This window comes from Pinus tabuliformis, chromosome 9 (assembly GCF_031772625.1).
Source record: "Pinus tabuliformis cultivar Carrire ecotype Pingquan chromosome 9, CPIR1, whole genome shotgun sequence".
Lineage (NCBI taxonomy): Eukaryota > Viridiplantae > Streptophyta > Pinopsida > Pinales > Pinaceae > Pinus > Pinus tabuliformis.
Window position 1 is genome coordinate 1,205,537,637 of NC_142307.1, and position 20,743 is coordinate 1,205,558,379.

General features: G+C 39.4%; 1 protein-coding gene and 1 pseudogene across 7 annotated transcripts in view; one reads left to right on the plus strand and one right to left on the minus strand.

Moving 5' to 3' along the window:
• The window catches only part of ABCI15 (trigalactosyldiacylglycerol2), a 333,118-nt gene that overhangs the window by 86,593 nt on the left and 225,782 nt on the right, over nucleotides 1-20,743 (minus strand). The gene's annotated exons all lie outside the window — the stretch shown is intronic.
• Nucleotides 11,761-20,743, plus strand: part of LOC149152877 (ERAD-associated E3 ubiquitin-protein ligase HRD1B-like) — a 29,837-nt pseudogene continuing 20,854 nt past the window's right edge.

The window sequence follows — 20,743 nt, forward strand, 5'->3', positions numbered from 1 at the left end:
TTGGAAACTCTTCCAAGAAAGCGTTAGCCACCCAGCAGCAACCAAATCCAAAGAATCCTAAGAAGTTGTATCCTAAAAGGAATGGTCCTAAACCAAACAAGGGTCCTAAGGAATCTCAGCCTCAAAATGAAAAATCATTTCAACAAAATGATAAGACAAATAAAAATAAAGGGAAGAAGACTGATAGACATCGCAACTTTTGTAATCGAGATGGCCACTTAGAATCCAAATGCTTTAAGAAGATGGAAGCCTTGGAAGCAGCAATGAAGAAGCATAACATCCATTTGGAGCACTCTTCAACTTCAACTTCATCTTCAGGAATGGCACTTTCTGCATGTGGTTGTCAAGCATCTCGGTCTGGCTATGCACTAAATGTATCTTCTTCTTCTCATTCTCATGAGTGGCTCATTGATTCTGGAGCTTCTTATCACATGGCCAAAAACAAAGCCATGTTTTCTTCTTTAAATGATTGTAACACCAAATATATATATGTTGGTGATGATAGATATCTTAGTGTTGTAGGGACTGGAACTATTCATATAAACAATGGTCAATTTAATGATGTATTATGTGTTCCAACCTTATCCTGCAACCTTCTATCTGTATATCAGATAACTCATTCAGGTGAAGGTAAAATCGTTGAATTTTCACCTCACGATGTTGTAATTAAGGACCTAAGAGATTCTCGACAGATTTTAGCTACTAGCATTGCTGATGATTCTACAAGGTTGTATAAGTTTCACAACTTTGGGTCATCAAATCTTCCCTCAGTATTTGTTGCTCATAATGATGAAGTGAGCAAACTTTGGCATGAGCGATTTGGTCACTTAAACTATCGCTCTCTTCAGAATCTATGTAAAGAAAATATGGTGACAGGTCTTCCAATGGTATCTTGCAGAGATGGTGTTTGTTCCGGATGTGTACTCGGAAAACATCATCAGGACAGTTTTGAAAAACGTGCCTCTTGGCACGCCTCAACCCCTTTACAGCTCGTGCATAGTGATTTATGTGGTCCACTTCCAATTGTTTCATTCTCTGGCTGCAAGTATTTCTTAACTTTCATTGATGATTTCTCCATACGCACTTGGGTATACTTCTTAAAACTCAAGAGTGAAGTATTTAACATGTTCTTGGCCTTTAAGGCCTTTGTTGAAAAACAATCTGGACATCAAATTCTTAAGCTAAGATCTGATAATGGCGAAGAATATGTTAACAACAAATTCATCAACTTTTGCACTGAGAATGGAATTCAAATGCAACATACTGTTCCATATACTCCACAACAAAATGGTGTAGCTGAAAGGAAGAATCGCACCTTAAAGGAAATGGCTAATTGTATGCTTCAATCTAAAGGACTTAGTTTTAATTATTGGGCAGAAGCAATTAACTGTGCAAATTACATAATAAATCGCACTCCTACTAAGGTTTTAAAGAATATCACTCCAGAAGAAGCATGGAGCTCAATTAAACCAGATGTAAGTCACTTTCGTGTTTTTGGAAGTGAAGCATAGGCCCATATTCCAGATGAGAAACATAAAGCTTTAGAACCTAAGAGTGAAAAATGTATTTTTGTTGGATATTCTGAAGATGTCAAAGGATATAGACTTATTCCACTTAAGTCCAAAAATGTTATCATTAGAAGAGATGTAAAGTTTGCTGAAAATATATTGGTCTACGAGCCTAGTTCGGCGGATGTGCCACCTCTCCCTATCTCTTCTACTTTTGAAAATATTTCTTCTTCAGATGATGAAAGTGAGGATGAAAATCCTCCCCCACCTTCTCAGGATCCTCCTTCAGCTCCTCAGCTTCCAAAATGGGTCCATGCTACTCGGGATGCAGCAGGTGATCTTGCCGGTGATCCTACAGATCAGCGACATACACGTTCTCAGTTTGATAGAGCCTCTTCTTTACTGGCTCAAGCTTCAGTGAATTATGATCCTGACACCTTTGCAGAAGCTTCAGGCCATCCAGATTGGGAAGCAGCTATGAATGAAGAATATCATTCATTATTGGCAAATGATACATGGGATCTTGTGCCTCTACCAAAGGGACGAAAACTTGTTAGATGCAAATGGGTTTACAGAACCAAGTATGGACCAGATGGGAAAGTTGATAAACATAAAGCTCGTCTTGTTGCTAAGGATTTTTCACAAGTTGAAGGCATTGACTATACTGAAACCTTCTCCCCTGTTGCCAAAATGAACTCTATCCGCCTTGTTCTTTCCCTTGCTGCCTCTTTCAAATGGGAAGTCCATCAGATGGATGTTAAATCCGCCTTCTTGCATGGGGACTTGCATGAAGAAATCTATATGGAACAACCTATTGGCTTTATACAAACAGACTCCAACCTTGTATGTCGGCTTAAGAAATCCCTTTATGGTCTCAAGCAAGCTCCTCGAGCTTGGTATGCCAAAATGGATAACTTTCTTTTAGAAAATGGCTTTTCTAGGTGTCATTCTGACAATACTGTCTACACCAAGAAAGTGGGCAAGTCTCTTATCATTCTTGTTCTTTATGTTGATGATCTTATCTTGACTGGTAGTGATCCCAACCTTATAAACCATGTGAAGTCTAGCCTTAAAAGGAAGTTTGAAATGACAGACTTAGGACACTTACATTATTTTCTTGGTCTTCAAGTCTTGCAATCCAAGGAAGGCATTTCCCTTTCCCAGTCCAAGTATGCCTGTGATATTCTACGCCATTTTCACATGGAAGACTGTAAGCCAACCCCTTCTCCCTTTCAGTCTGGAGTCAAACTTTCAGTCACTTGTACTTCTCTTGAAGTTGATGCTACCTTATACCGTCAACTTGTAGGAAAACTTTTGTATCTAACCCATACTCGTCCTGACCTTTCCTTTGTTGTCGACCTTGTTGCTCAGTTTATGCAAAACCCACGTGAAAGTCATTGGAAAGTAGCTAAAAGAATACTTCGTTATGTTCGAGGTACAGTTCAGTTTGGGATTCAATACAGTGCCGAAGCATCGCCTCTATTGGTTGGTTTCACTGATTCCAATTGGGCTAGTGACCCTGATGATCGGAAGTCTACTGCAGGTTATGTGTTCACTCTTGGTTCAGGACCTATTACATGGGCTTGCAAGAAACAAGGTGCCATTTCTCTTTCTTCAGCAGAAGCAGAGTATCGTGGTGCTGTAGAAGCTAGTAAGGAAGCCTTGTGGCTTCGTCAGATCCTGTCAGAGTTTGGCTTTCAACAGCAACATCCGACTACACTTTGGTGTGATAATCAAAGTGCCATTCAACTATGCAAAGATCCAGTCCAACATCAGCGCAGCAAACACATTGAACTACACATGCACTTCATCAAAAAGCTCATTCAAGACCATGTTCTTGAAGTGCAATATTGTTCAACAGACGATCAAGTTGCAGACATCTTTACAAAGGCTCTCACAGAGGCGAAGTTCACTAAACTTTGATTTATGGTTGGAGTTCAGGAAGTTGTCACTAAGGGGGGATAGGCTCTAGTGCCTCCTTCCTTCTCCTATTGTGTCATATTTGTAAATCCTTCAATCCTATCCCAAGTTGTTCTTAAGGGGGGATGTTAGGATATTCCGACACAGGAAATAGTTAAGTATAACTTGGTCTAGTATAGAGTTAGGTAAAGTGTGTTTCTTTACTATGTACATTTTGTAACTTACAATCCGACGGTCATGATATGTAGTGATCTGACGGTTCATTCTCTCCTCGGTATTATCGACACTTGATCCGTGGCTTAACACCCGATTGGTCCATGATCTCTATTTAAAGAGCATGGAGGGTCATTTGTACGTTAACCGTTCATGAGAGAAGCTTATGTAAATTTTCATTCTTTTATTAATAAATTCCCTGAAGTGGGCGCGTTGGCTCAGGCCGTGGACTGTTTCCCTCTTTGAGGGTTTTAACCACGTCAAAAGTACTGGTGTATTGATCTGTGATCTGTTTGTGAGTTATGTGTTCTAGTATTTTCTCAGTTTCCAATGCTATTATTTCCGTAGTATTTTATTTGTGAAGGTTGCAGTGTGATTTATTCAGTATTTTCCATAGCAAATAAATTGTTAAAATTAATTAATAATTACAAGAATAATTTCCAGTTGCTGCAATATGATTGCAATTTTGGAATTTTCACAGTCCCAACAGTAATGAGCGATAGATTGTCTCATTCTAAGGGGTAATATAAATGCTACATCATAAAGAGAAAGCCCTAACCCTTGAGCTATATGTGATAATACAAAGCATCATCAAGAAGAAGTAAAATGTGCACAAGAGGGATGGAAAAAGCAGGCCAAGCAAGGTAACTCATGCCTTCACAATTGCTCCTTTCTTTACATTCATACACTCAGGATGTAGACTCCCAACCAGTAGTCCCTTTGACCATGGCACTTGCCTTCACCATGGCACTTGGCCATGAAGCCTATCCCCTTCATTAATATACATTTACACTAACACCTATCAATTGAGGGGTGGACCTTGGAACTGCTACTTTCCCATGAGGGTTGGAAGCACCTAATAGGGTCGACCATTAGCCACCACTATCAAGGTAGGGAACACCTTTACAGGACTTGGTCTAGTGAGATAACGAAAGGTGGTCCTTGTTTGAATTATTAACATGCCCTTAACATTCAAGTTTGGTCCACTTAGATGCATATATGATCTTAGTCTCTAATGGATGGTTGCTTTCACTTGAGTTTTTTTTTTTTTTTTTCAGGTGGTCCATTGCAGCCCAAGCCTTCAAGGTGTTGAAATTTCTAAGTCGAACCCGTTAGAAATCCCTACTGCATCTTCTAGTTTAAATTCTCCTACTTGTTTATTACATTAACAAGTTATTTATGAATATAAACACTGAAAAAAAAACACAGATGCAGCCTTAACTCATATACAGATTAACAACTGAAATACTGAGACAAACACATAGGGGACACCGTTATTTTTGGACAATCATCCCCGGAAAAACCCAATGCGAGAAAACCGGTGCAGCAGTTCTGAGGTTTTATTATGCAAATTTCTTGATTACAACTAGGTGCCGAAATGGCTCACCCAGCAGAGATTGTTACACGACAGTAATACCTCCTCTCGGAGACAAATATTCCCTAGTCTGCACCACGAAACTCCTCCTGGTGCTTCCTCTCAGCTCTGCGTCAGCCCTGCTAGCCTCTGCGTCACTCCTAAAGCCCCTGCATCATCCTTCTAGCTCTATGCGTTAGCGCTCTAGCCTTCTGCATCACCCACGCAGGCCCCTCAGCCTCTGCACAGTCTAGCTACCTCTGTGTAACTCTAACTGCCTCTGCGTCAACCTCTTTGGTCACTGCGCTGACCCTCAGGCACTATCTCTGCCTCTCTGCTATGTACTCACTGCCCCTCGCTGCAACAGATCACTTGTTCGAATTTTCTCAGCAAGCCCCACTCCAGAAAATCGAACTGACTGATCAATCTTGGTGTATCTCCAACTGACCCTCAAGCCTCCTCTTATACTTTTCCTATTGAGTCTTCAACGGTCGAGATTAAGTCCCTAATCAATGGCTAAGATTAGATTTGGCTTGATCCATATCATTTAGAACATTCTCGCCCAATTTTATATTAATACCCATTAATATTTTAATTTTCCTAAGTTTAGAGTTCGGAACCCCATTAAAAATATTAATTATTTTAATATCTCTCCAACCGGGTGGAATTTCCCCAAACCATTTCTGGGTCTTGGAGATCTCATGTGCTTTAGCCTCTCCACCAATTTGCATGGCTAGAGCACATCCGATGCTACCACAAATCAACACAGGGCACCCACTCCACAAGTGCCCAAGCCCCTTCAGAGAGATATATGGCTTAGCAATTGTAGCATTGAGAGAGTTGAGCATCCTGATAGCATGAGCAGATGTTACATGTCCTGGAGCACCCTCATGACCCAGGGCATTGATCTACTTTGACCTAGAGCTGAGTATTCTTCATGATGACACCACTAGACCTAGTGTGCCCCCAAGCTGGCCTTGACACAAACTAATGGGAAGGACTTGATTCAAAGCCCAGATGAGGATGGCCTCCCATTGAGATACTAGGAAGGGTTTGTTGCACCTAGATAAGCCCTAACACTAAAGAGAGGAGGCCATGTTTTGACAGTTGGAGACCCATGGAGCTAACATGATGGCACCCGCGCTAGACTTGGGACCCCAGAGGAGCTTTTGAGGGACCGTCCTCAAATTTTGGAGGATTCTAGCACTCTAACATATTTTCACACCTCATCACACCTTGACATGGCATTTGGAGCCCTAAAATGGCATGACATCAGCCTTCTTAGAGGCTACGACTAACACGTGTGGGCATTTATTGCTTTATTTGACACTTACCTAGTGGGTTGGCTTGTAAACCAAGGTTTTCTTATGTCAAACTTGTTTTAGGGGCTTCATTAGTTAGAAATTTATTGAGGTAGACCTCATATAAATAGAGGTCACCTCACTTTCATTTTCACCATCACTTGTGGATCAATTTGGCCACTTTGAAATAGTTCAGCCTAAATGAAATAGGCTTGTATCTTGTGGAGATGTGATCTTTTGTGGAGTACTTGCTTGTGAAGACATCCTCTTGCTTTGGAGACATCATTTTGGAATAATAAATTATTGGTTCATCCATTTTCTTGTAAGTATTCTATATTGTTGAATATCTTTATGGCTATTGCATGCAATCGTTATTGTTAGGTTTCTGTGTCCTAGTTTTTATTGAATAATTTCTTTGAAATTTGGCAAAGTATTGTATGTATTACCCTTTAAGATTTGTGTGACAATCCAGTTAATAATCCTTCATGTTAATCTCTCCTCATGACTTTATTCCCTCATAAAATGATAGTCAGAGTATGAAAACTAGGGCTTTTCATCATCCACTACTCCTTTCTAGGGTTTGATTTTTCATAAGTAAATCTCCCTCTAGACTCCATCACCCAAGATCAAGTTTCCACATAGGTGGTCCCACCATAAATTTTCCTTTTACCTAATTCTTCTCCCACTCTTTAATTTTTCAGCCCTTTAAGGCAAGCCGCTAGGCTAGGGTTAGGGTTGAATTCAACTAGGGCAAGCACGTTCTGCTTTGTAAATTCTCTTTTTGAGAACAGAAGACATGAGACAATTAATTTAATTATTTAATATCATCTTAAAAGTGATAGTGAGCAATTAAATTAAAAAGAGGACAATTCAGTGACTCTTGATTTAACTAAGAAATAAAACTTATAAAGTCACTTTATTATTAAAAAGTGACCCATGGTATTTGGATGGGGAAAATTATAAAAAGAAAGATCAGAATTCATTCAGGCATATGATTGGTTATTGATATTTTGATAATTGTATCGGGATCTCTAGTAGTTTATGGTGTGAGGGGAAACCCTTGTGGATATCCCAGTTTCGGTGTTGAAACACACACCCTAGCTAGTGGCGATTAGTTCCAGTGTTGCAAGATACATGCTAGTTAGTCATTTGGATGAATCAACTAGATTCCTCATTGGCACTTAACGAGGAAGGATAAGATTTTGGAGTGTTAGTTAGAAGGCTAAATTAGCACACAACTGCAGACAGGGAAGCCCAGTCAGAGAAGGTTTCTCCAGCTTATCTATTTGTCAAGTTCCTTTCCAAAATGAATTTAATGTAATTTCCCTTTCACTAACAAATAAATATATAGTTGGGGTTTACAACGGAATTTATCTATAAGCTTTGTAATTATTGGTTTTAAATCTGTCAAATTCTTGGCAAGAATTAGTGTTCTTTTTCCAAAGAAAATTCATAGAATAATTTCTGGGAAATTAAATAAATTTTTAAAAATGAACATTACAGTGGTATCAGAACTGGTTTCCCTGCCAACCTAAAGGGTTTATTAGAAAAATGCTTCCGAGTTAGTTGCTGGAAGAAAAAATGTTCGTATAATTCTTTTAAAATTTTAAAGAATATAACAAGAACCTGACACAAGTGACAGATCAAGTTGGAGCATTGGCATTCCAAATGCCACTTGATTCCAACAAGAAGAAGAATGATAATGGGCCCACAACTGTTGTAGCTAAAGAGCTTGCAGATTTCGAGAAAGAAGAAATAAAATAGAATATTGCAGATCCCATTGCAGTTAATTGGAATGAAGGTGACCAATAACAACTTCTCCGTGAGGAATAAGATCTGGAAAATTTACCACAACAGGCATCATACAATAAAGCTTGAAATGGTGAAAAATGCAATATGCAATACACTTCAACAACACTTTTGACTATTGGCCATACATTAAAAAGTCCAAAGGCAGAACCTATTCTTCAGTCACTCATGATTGCAATTGGGACAAAGAATCCGAAGCTCGTTGAGCCTGGTCATGATTGTCAGCATAAGCTTTTATCAAATGAGCATTTGGAAGGTGGTCTAATATTTACTAACATCATAAACATGGCCTGTATGGATAATGTAGCAACAGACAGCACTGTTCTGCAACTTCTGAAGGTGCTTCTAACTGTTGTCGCTTCAACGAAGTTCAGAGTTAATGGAGAGTGTCTTCTAAGTATGATAGATTCATGCTATAATATTGCACTTAACAGCAAGAGTGCAATAAATCATGGTACAGAATTGATGGCCACATTATCTATTGCTATGCAATATTACATACATCTCAGGTTAAACTATGATCCTAGAGGGCAAAATATTAGTCTTCAAAGAAATCTCCTTGGGGTTGACCTGAACACACAACACTACTTATACGGCTTGGATGCTGATGTGATTATTTTAACTCATGAGGTGCATTTTTCAATTCTGAGAGAGGTTGTCTTCACAACCGAGCAACAAGACAAATGCTTCTTGTGTGGCCAGAGTGGGCACCTGGCAGCTGAATGTTAAGCCAAACTGAGATTTATAAATCTTAATATTGCCATATTTTTGGTTGAGCCAAGAGGCTCATTCTACAGCCTAGTATGAGGGAGGTGTAATTTCGTCCATGCTCAACCTCGAGTTGACATGTATCCCTTAAAAAAAAATCTTTAAATAAAAGAAATTACGGCTACAATAATAAAATAAAATGAAGATACATGTTTTACTCCCACTCTCAACCATAAATCAAATATTTAGATGTTCATATGAAATATCATAATCTCATATCAACTTTATCGAGAAATAAACTAAAAGTAAATAAAAAACTTATATTTTCACTTTTGAATATGAGAAAGTTGTATAAAAAAAATTCTAGTACATGACTTGAATCAACTTTTAAAAAATATTTCAGTACATGACTTGAGTAAACATTTTAAACATGCATGTTGACCTAAGTCACAGGACACGTCCTCCAGGGTCCCGTCTCCCGTATTTTATGTACTGAACACGAAAACAGCCCTAATACGTGTCGAATACGGTTTTTATCGTGTCCTGTAAAATGGAATACGTATTCGCCGGTTTTCGTCGTGTCCTGAATTTGGAAAACCCGTATTTCGTTGGTAGAAAATGTTGCCTACATAAGCTGCAATTTTTTTGAAAGAAACAAATAATTTTTGAGTGGGGCAGTTTAATGATCAAGTCTAGGCCCTAGTATTGATATGCTATTCATGGTAATGTTAAATTCTTAAAAAGCGACATTCTCCTTAATCTTCATTTTCATCCTTTTACTTAAATTTTTAACATTACCATGAAATGACTCAGGATGTTTGAGAGTGGTTCCAGCCTCATTGGATTTCATATGTAGAAAGTAGAATTTTAGATTTCATTCAAAATGCAGCAAACATATCAGTTTTTCAGGATTTCAGGATTGGGAGATTGTAATGTTTCCAGGTGACACCCCTTGCCCAGGCTACCCCTGCCACCAGTAGAGGACGTGGTCTACCTCCTATAGCCCCTACTTCTAGTTCTTCAGTGTCTAGAGCATAGCAAACTCCACTGCCAACTCCACCACCACCAGCATCTACATCTAGAGGGAAAGGGAAAGCTGTGGCATTTTCTCGCAAGAGGGGCAGAGGAAATCAATAGGATTAGACTTTAGTTATTTTCTTATGTGCTTGTAAGTTGTACATGAACAATGAACATTGAATATTCCAGAATCAAGACCAAGCATATCACATTCTAATTTATAAATAGTAAATTTTGATTCTATTTATTTTTTTAAAGTGAACTATGAACTTTGAGAAGTAATTATATTTTAATTTGATTAGATAAGCTGCAACCTGCAATTTAATATGGATAAAAAACTATATTTCGATGTATATATATATATATATTTTATTAAATATATATAAAACGTGTCCCCCGTGTCCTATTTCCAGGTCACTGCGTTTCGTATTGAATACTCGTATTTACGTGTCCTCCATGTCTCGTGTCCTCGTGTCATGTGACTTAGATGTTGACTAATTTATTTCAATCTCCAATTCATGCAATATGTATATGGAGAGAATGTAAATGAAAAATATTTTAGTGTTGATCATAATAAAATAGTTCAAAGCGAGAAAAGTAATTAAAAGTAAAAAAATATTAAACTTGAAGGAGATATGTAATTTATTTAATTTTTAGTATCAAATTAATATATGTAGCGTTTATAAAATATTATTAATAAAAAAATCAATGTGAATCATAAATAAAATATGTTAATAGGAAGGATAATTAATATTGAATTATATTTAAAAATGTATTAATAACAGAAAAAACATTTTAATGTGGACAACATAGTCCATAAATAAAATATTTTAAATGTGTATATATGATATATGATTAAAGAAAACTAGGTATACATTATATAAAGCAATTGAAAAAAAAAAAATATATATATATATATATGGTTAAAACATTTTAAGTAATCTCACTATTTTACATTGAGGCTCTTTTTTATGTATATTTTTTGGTCAATTTTGTTTGAAATCGAGAAATGATGCATTAGAATTGCAAGTTGAAGTTGTGTAGTGTACACAATCCAAGTTTCCTAGTAAATTTTGACGACATTAAAGCCATTTTATAAATTCAAAAATACAATTTAAACAATGAAAATTACACATCATGTGTGTGTGTGTGTCTATATATATATATATATATATATATATATATATATATATATATATAACCAGTATAGATCAATGTTAATTACAGATCTAGTCAGCTTCTAAATAAATCAAATATTTTGTGTGCAAACTTTTTATTCATTTTTTCCACTCTAAAAGAGGTTCGTACCTCCAAGGATTTGATCCCTCTTGGCTCTTGCTAGTTTCGTGGTTAAGATGGATCTATATTGGTAATACTGTTGTTTCTGCAGCATTCACGAAAAGGTTGTGTTGTCACTTGGAATGGAAAGTGTAAAAGGAGAGTTTGTTATAGTGTTATTTACAGTTTTGGAGATTCCCTGGCCGATGCAGGGAATTTATTAACAGTTGTTGTTGGCACTAGTGTTCGCATTGCTAATGGTAAAGCATATTTTGGCAATGCAACAGGATACTTCCCCGATGGACGACTAATCGTTGATTATATTGCACACACTTCGGGTCTTCCATTCTTGGATCTGTATCTTAATATTGGAAACACTTCAAAACTCACTAGCACAGGTATTAACTTCACAATGACTAGAGCCACAACCTTGAACCCTGATATATTCATAGCGAGGAAGATAGGGCTGTTGGTGACACCATTTTCACGCGACACTCAAATTCAATGGGTTTTATTGCACAGACAAAGGTTTTGTACTACCTTCCAAGGAGACTGTAACAAACACTTTGTTAATGGATTATATCTGATGGGGGATATGTGCCATGATTCCATTGACATTGAGCTCACGAAGCCAAAAAGAAGAGTTGAGAAGATGGTGAGATTGGGGACGTATGCAACGACAAGTGTAGTGGGAGCAGTGGCAGTGATATATCATGTGTTTCACAGCGAGGACCAACTCTATCGAGCCATGGTTTATCTCTCCAATTCAAATATTAATCATGTGCTTCTCTTTAACAGGTGGTTGGCAATGTGCTTCCTATGGCAGCTAGCTAAGACCTGTTACCACTCAAACTAGCAGGCAACCTAAAGTGTTAAGTTTAGGTATGTTCTATGCTTAGAGCAATTTATTTCAATTTTCACAATTAGTTCAATACCTTTTCTGATTAGCAATCACATCAGCATTAAAGTAAACTGCAAATAGAACATAAACACAAATCGCAGAAGACAAGCCAAGACAAGAGGACACAACATGTGGCGCTAGCCAAGGACAAACACCAATGTTGGGAAACCCTTGATCAATTCTTCTTATCTGTTCTTCAATAATTCAGCAGAGAGAGAGAAAGTGTTAATTTTTGGTATGTTCTATGCTAGAGCAATTTATTTACATTTTTACAGTTAGCAATCACATCAGCATTACGATAAACTGCGAATAGAACATAAATATAATATGCAGAAGACAAGCCAAGACAAGAGGACACAAGATATGGCGTGAGCCAAGGACAAACCCCACAATGTGTGGGGAAACCCTTTGATCAAATCTTCTTTTATCTTCAAAGTTCAGCAGAGAGAGAGAGAGTACATTTACAATAGAAGTCAATACTTTGACTTATGATATCTGTAGAGATCAGTTGAAGACATATTGCTTCAACTGATTCTCTAAGGTGACTTCTTCACCTATCATAGTGCTACACCTTGCCCATTTGCTATACCTTACCGTGTAGCACCATCATGCTGCATCATACTATGCTGCCCATACATCATCGTCATTATGCTGCCCCGTGCATCATCATGCTGCAACACTATAACACTGTCATCAGCCTTAGCTGCTTGCTACGGCTTGCAGCCTAGCAAAGCAGCTAGGCTATAGTTCCATGCAATCCCATTATACACAGTATATTGGTATTCCATAGCTATAGGTTTCCTTTCAATGTTGTGTGTCTCTATGACCTGTGCATAAGAGTCTCCATGAACTGCGTATGAGTGACTGGAGTCTCTATACCCTGTTCTACGTTGCCAGATACATCACAACGACTATACTTGATGACTGCAGTTGTTCCTTTTAATGACCAGCGCAGATATGTCTCTCATGCCCAGCGTATACATGTTAAGTGTCTCTAAGACTAGTGTAGAACGTTGACTATCTTATGAATGCTATGCATATATATTTCTGTTGACATATATACATATTTTAATACCATGACAATGTTTACCATTGAACTACGTGTAATTATCACCATGACTTGCGTTCCATGAACAACGTAAATATTTCAGCATGAACAGTGTATGACCAGTGGGTAAATATCTTCTCTATTGTTGTGTATATATATATGTTGCCATTGCCTGCGGATATATGTATATATATCTTGCTGCATTGTTTTCCTGCGTATATAAATATATTGCTACAGATAGGTCACAGCGTATCACTGCCCATTGACCAACATACACTGTTCATCGACTAGCATATAGCATATCACCCCAGCGTATATATGAATTCACGTATTTCTTCATAAACTGTGTATAAGTGCTGTGAGTAACCACGTTGCCAGATTCACTATGGATTAGGGCCTGCGTGTATATATGTCTTCTGGAAAACATATATCATGACTGAGTTGATGCATATCTCTTCATGAACTACGGCTATGTTTTCCAAGAACAACGTATTACTTTTCTTCTTTGTGTTGCAATGAAGGCTTGACCTGCGGCTAATGTTTTCCAAGAACAGCGTATTACTTTTCTTCTTTGTGCTGCGATGAAGGCTTGACCTGCGGCTAATGTTTTCCAAGAACAGCGTATTACTTTTCTTCTTTGTGCTGCGATGAAGGCTTGACCTGCGGCTAGGGCTGAGTGTCACCATAGACTATGACTGTCCCCATGAACCATGGCTACGTATTAATCTCTATGCCCAATGTGTATTCATTTGCCAGCATCCTTCATTAAAGCGTTGAATCCACTACGGCTACCCTTCACGTATCATCTCCATTGCTTGTGGATTCATGACTATGTTATCCATTAGGGCATCATCATATTAGGCCAGCGTAATCCATAGTGTATCTCTTTCTCCAAAAACCCAAGACGTGGAGAGGAAATCACTTGAGATGAGTTGCCAAATGACTTCAAATCCTCCTCTATTTATACTAAAAACGTAGAGGTTGAATAGACACGTCGGCTGGGCTTCTAGAGCCTACATAAGAGCTGGTCGGCTTGATAATAATTACATAAACAAAATAAATTCGTATCTCCATAAATACTTATCGGAATCGGATGATCTTTGGATCAATCCTACACCTCTCAACGAGAGGGATCTAATAAAAATATCAGCTGCCATAAATAAACTGATCCACATGGAGTTTGGCCCTAGTTGCCAATTTAACACTCCCTCTCAACTAGGGAGAACTCCATCCGTTGATCCATATGTACGACTGTACTATCTCTGCCATTAGTGCCTTGCACTACTCTGCCTAGCTCTGTTGGCTCTGCTCAGCTCTGTTGGCTCGGCTCTGCTCTGCTCAGCGCTACTGGCTCTGCTCTGCTCAGCTCAGCTCTGCTAGCTTTGCTCTGCTGGCCCTGTAATGACTGTCCTACTTTAAAGAAGTTAGAGAGTCCTTACCGAAACTGTAGAGAGTCCTTACCGAAACTGTAAAGATTACTGAAACTGTGAACTGTATTATGATTTGATGGAGTACTTACCTGACCTGCTACGACTGTTGCAGTGATGACCTGCTACGACTGTTGCGGTGATCTGCTGCAGAACTTCTCTCGTTACCGAATGACCAAACCACCCAGCCGAACCGAGTATACCTGGATACTCAATCCAGTATGCCTCTCAACCGGAGCATACCGTTCCCCCGTGCCCAGAGACTTCAAAACAAGTAAGGCTCAAGCTCAATAGTTCCGAAATAGTTCCGAATTATAAGAAGTATGGATAATTTCCTCTCCTTCCCAAAAACTCCCCTTCGTCCTTCCACCCCCCCACCTTTATAGCAGAGGTTCCTCCCCCTCTGGCATCCGTTCACCGCCTTTATGAAGGATAAGATTATGTAAGGCGGTCACCGCTTGTTCAGATATTTATCTTTGAATAGAATCAGATCTTCATATATCGAATGGTGTCACAATCACTTTAATCATGACAGATGGTACTTTATTTTAAATGATATAAAACATGATGATTTTTAAATATTACATATTACTTTATGTCTTATAAAATATCAAGTTTAATCATAAGGTTTATATGGTTTAGTTTATTAGTACACATTTTGGGGGTTATATATGTAACATATGAATAACCTCAACTATATTTCTTACTGAGTGTGTATTCTTCCATTTACGAGAATTAGGCATTTAATTTACACCTTTGATAATTAATTCATTTATCTCAAATTTAGACATTCTCCATGAATAGTCGATATATAGTCGATGTGTATATATATTTATATATACTAGTGCAATGTATATGATGCATGCATATGTAGCTACCATATGCAGGCCTCACATGCATGCTAATATTAATATGTTGCTCGTGATTTGAGATGGCTCTGCTCAGCTCTGTTGGCTCGGCTCTGCTCTGCTCAGCGCTACTGGCTTTGCTCTGCTCAGCTCAGCTCTGCTAGCTTTGCTCTGCTGGCCCTGCTCTGCTCTGCTCATCTCCGCTGAACTATGAAGAAGAAGAATTGATTGAGAATGAGTCATATCATTCTCCACTGCCCTGAAGTCAGTCTCAGAGTGCATACCACTAGTCCCAGACCAATCTCAACTGACCCGAAGTCAGCTTCATAGTAAGTACCACTCTCACTGGTCCCAGACCAGTACTACACTGACACGAAGTCAATCTCGGAGTATGTACCATTGGTCCCAAACCAGTCCCAGCCGACCCGAAGTCAGCGTCATAGCATGTACAACTCCTACCACTAGTCCCAGACCAGTATCATTGATCCCAGATCAATGGAGGACATCCTAGCGTAGGGAGTACTGTAGATACAACGATGTGTCCATCGGTACTACTATGGTCCCTAACTTCATTTCCCTGCTCATTGATCAGATGAGAGGTACTTCCCATGAGTCCCAGACTGCATGGGTAGGATGCCTCGACAGGAGAACTTAATCAATCCTGTCCTCACAGGAGAACACATCAATCCTGCTACAATCGCCATGGAGAACACATCAATCCAGGCTGCCATGGAGAACACATCAATCCAGGCCTCACAGGAGAACACATCAATCCTGCTACAATCGCCATGGAGAACACATCAATCCAGGCTGCCATGGAGAACACATCAATCCAAGCCTCACAGGAGAACACATCAATCCTGCTACAATCGCCATGGAGAACACATCAATCCAGGCCTCACAGGAGAACTAATCATCCTGCTACACAAGAGAGCGAATCATCTTGTCCCACAAGAGAGCGAATCATCTTGTTTCAGTGCGCACCACCAGGGGAGGGTGAGTCACCCTGTGGTCGTATGTTGCTTCAATAGAACTGCAAGCCCCCCAAAGCTCCTAGAGCTCAATGTATGCAGCATGCAGGACCCTTTTACAAAGGTCTCTCGACGACTCCAAGTCGTTCGGGAAAATCACAAATTTGATCTTTCCTCAGGGCTCTGTCCTGTACATCATCTCAGTGTGATGGAGCCTCCTTGATCATTGACTTACCATATCCCAGATAAGGCAGTAATTGATGTCTATCTGCTGTAGCAATTGTCAAATACGAGATTCCTCAATAATCTAATCCCATCTCTGGTTGTTACAGAGATTCACAGTGGTATTCATCATGTCTACAAATAGCTCACTGAAGAGCTTCAGCAGCCAGACTGTCTCACAGAAGGCCATACTATCAGCAATGTATTCTGCCTTGGTGGTGCTCAGAGTCACCGACTTCTGCTTCGTGCTCATCCAGGATATCAAGGCAGATTCCAAATAGCACTGAGAAGTGCCCTAGTGACCATACTTCCTGCCCACTCATCATTCGAATAATCATGTGGTTTCATATTTCCGGCAGTGTATCTCAATTCATGAGAGATTGTGCCCTGAAGATATCTTAGAAGATTCTTGGCACCAATCTAGTGAGGCTCAGCCAAATATGAGCTCACCATGCTAACTGCAACAGATGTCTGGACGGAGGTTCTCCAAGAACATCAACGCGAATGAGTTTATGAAACTCAGAGGCATTTCCCAAATCTGGTCCGACATCATTACCATATAACTTCTGAAAGTTAAGATCCTCGAGGCAATCACAAGCTTGCATCTTATCTTCCCACATTCAGAATCCAACTCCCTCTGTCTCCTATAAATGAGAGGGTCTGCACCTGTCAGACATAGGTGTCGATACGAGAGGTTTATCATCCACAACCTTCGAGTAATGGTTTGGATCGGTTTCACTCCTAGTGAATCTCAGTTGCATTAGACAGCTATCAATCCTCTCATATTATGCATGAGGTGTTTTTCTTCAAGCCATAGAGGGCTTTCTTCCACCTGTATACATGAGATTCCTTGATCATGATTCTCAAACTCCTCGGGTTGTTCCAAACCTGTGAACTTGCTGCATGAGGGGAATGGTCCCCTTATAATATTTTCCTTCGGTACATTTCAGACATGTACCTTCATGCTTCTTTTTGAATTCAGGCATCCTAGTCACCATCTGTCTCACAGACCTCCGGCGCTGAGTCAATGGACATGGTCCCCAATGGACTTCCTGCAACTTGATACAACCCTGAACTCAAAAACATCTTTAAAAAAATTCTATTTTCAAACACGTACCTTTTCATCGACGAATGCCACCTCAAAACCTTCAACTTCCATTCCTGGGGTTCCTTGCTTCCTTGAAGAGTTGGTCGTGCATCTCTTCCATTAGGACACTCCTTCGCATAGGGGCCGAACTCATAACCAAGACATCTACCTTTCCTTCCTACCCTTAGATCTGAACTTCCCAATGAAGTGATGCCATCAGAAGTTTTGCTGCGCCATTCTAATAACATTCTCTGCTTCAACTTCACCCTAGGTGAATTATGAGGAACCCATTGATCCTTTTGTCTTGTCCCAACTGTATTTGGTGATTGCTCTTTCACTCCTGCTTGGGCATTGTCTTCACCTCAGCTCTGATACCATGTTAATTTTTGGTATGTTCTATGCTAGAGCAATTTATTTACATTTTCACAGTTAGCAATCACATCAGCATTACGATAAACTGCAGATAGAACATAAATATAATATGCAAAAGACAAGCCAAGACAAGAGGACACAAGATATGGCGCGAGCCAGGGACAAACCCCACAATGTGTGGGGAAACCCTTTGATCAAATCTTCTTTTATCTTCAAAGTTCAGCAGAGAGAGAGAGAGTACATTTACAATAGAAGTCAATACTTTGACTTATGATATCTGTAGAGATTAGTTGAAGACATATTGCTTCAACTGATTCTCTAAGGTGACTTCTTCACCTATCATAGTGCTACACCTTGCCCATTTGCTGCACCTTACCGTGTAGCACCATCATGCTGCATCATACTATGCTGCCCATACATCATCGTCATTATGCTGCCCCGTGCATCATCATGTTGCAACACTATAACACTGTCATCAGCCTTAGCTGCTTGCTACGGCTTGCAGCCTAGCAAAGCAGCTAGGCTATAGTTCCATGCAATCCCATTATACACAGTGTATTGGTATTCCATAGCTATAGGTTTCCTTTCATTGTTGCGTGTCTCTATGACCTGTGCATAAGAGTCTCCATGAAATGCGTATGAGTGACTGGAGTCTCTATACCCTGTTCTACGCTGCCAGATACATCACAACGACTACACTTGATGACTGCAGCTGTTCCTTTTAATGACCAGCGCAGATATGTCTCTCATACCCAGCGTATACATGTTAAGTGTCTCTAAGACTAGTGTAGAACGTTGACTGTCTTATGAATGCTATGCGTATATATTTCTGTTGACATAAATACATATTTTAATACCATGACAATGTTTACCATTGAACTACGTGTAATTATCACCATGACTTGCGTTCCATGAACAACGTAAATATTTCAGCATGAACAGTGTATGACCAGTGGGTAAATATCTTCTCTATTGCTGTGTATATATATATGTTGCCATTGCCTGCGGATATATGTATATATATCTTGCTACGTTGTTTTCCTGCGTATATAAATATATTGCTACCGATAGGTCACAGCGTATCACTGCCCATTGACCAACATACATTGTCCATCGACTAGCATATAGCATATCACCCCAGCGTATATATGAATTCACGTATTTCTTCATAAACTGCGTATAAGTGCTGTGAGTAACCACGTTGCCAGATTCACTATGGATTAGGGCCTGCGTGTATATATGTCTTCTGGAAAACATATATCATGACTGAGTTGATGCATATCTCTTCATGAACTACGGCTATGTTTTCCAAGAACAACGTATTACTTTTCTTCTTTGTGCTGCGATGAAGGCTTGACCTGCGGCTAATGTTTTCCAAGAACAGCGTATTACTTTTCTTCTTTGTGCTGCGATGAAGGCTTGACCTGCGGCTAGGGCTGAGTGTCACCATAGACTATGACTGTCCCCATGAACCATGGCTACGTATTAATCTCTATGCCCAATGTGTATTCATTTGCCAGCATCCTTCATTAAAGCGTTGAATCCACTGCGGCTACCCTTCGCGTATCATCTCCATTGCTTGTGGATTCATGACTATGTTATCCATTAGGGCATCATCATATTAGGCCATCGTAATCCATAGTGTATCTCTTTCTCCAAAAACCCAAGACGTGGAGAGGAGATCACTTGAGATGAGTTGCCAAATGACTTCAAATCCTCCTCTATTTATACTAAAAACGTAGAGGTTGAATAGACACGTCGGTTGGGCTTCTAGAGCCTACATAAGAGCTGGTCGGCTTGATAATAATTACATAAACAAAATAAATTCGTATCTCCATAAATACTTATCGGAATCGGATGATCTTTGGATCAATCCTACACCTCTCGACGAGAGGGATCCAATAAAAATATCAGCTGCCATAAATAAACTGATCCACATGGAGTTTGGCCCTAGTTGCCAATTTAACAGAAAGAGAGAGATAGTACACTTGCAACAGAAGTCAACACTTTGATTTATCTAGATAGATCATCTCTAAGAAAATGATACATGAGATCAATTGACGACATGCTGCTTCAACTAATTCTCCAAGGTGACTCCTTCACCTATCATCGTGTTGCATCTCATCATCATGCTGCACCTCATGTTGCACCCATCATCACAATGTTGGACCTCATGATCGTGCTGTACACATTATATTGTTGCACCTTATGCTGCACTGTTGTCCCAGTGTTTGACACTGTTATACCTTGTGCCACTACTGCACCATGTTGTCATTGCAGTGCCTGCTGCACCATAGCTACTTGTGTACTTGTTGCACCAAGTACCATACTGACCCAAGTACCATTACTGCACTATGATTGTTGCATCATGTACTTGTTGTCCCATGTATCCACCATGAACCATTGTCGCTATGTACAGCTACACGGCTGTCCCACTGTGCCTTGTTCATTATGTACTTGTTGTCCATGTATTGCTTCTATGTACAGCTATACTATTGTCCCACTGTAACACCTACATCACACATAGATTTCCATGCTGTCACCTACAGCACACACGCTTGTTTAGTCATGCATTTCATCACTTTCTTGTTGTGTTCAAGGGCTATCTATGATGTGGTTAAGGATTCCCTTGTTGTCCGTAGGTAGAGACCTTAACATCCTTTTATTGTTGCGTATGATGCCTCCTTGACTGCGGCCTAGACTAGGCTTTATAACATCTGCTAAGACTCTCCTTCTATGTGTCTTCTTGATGTTGAATA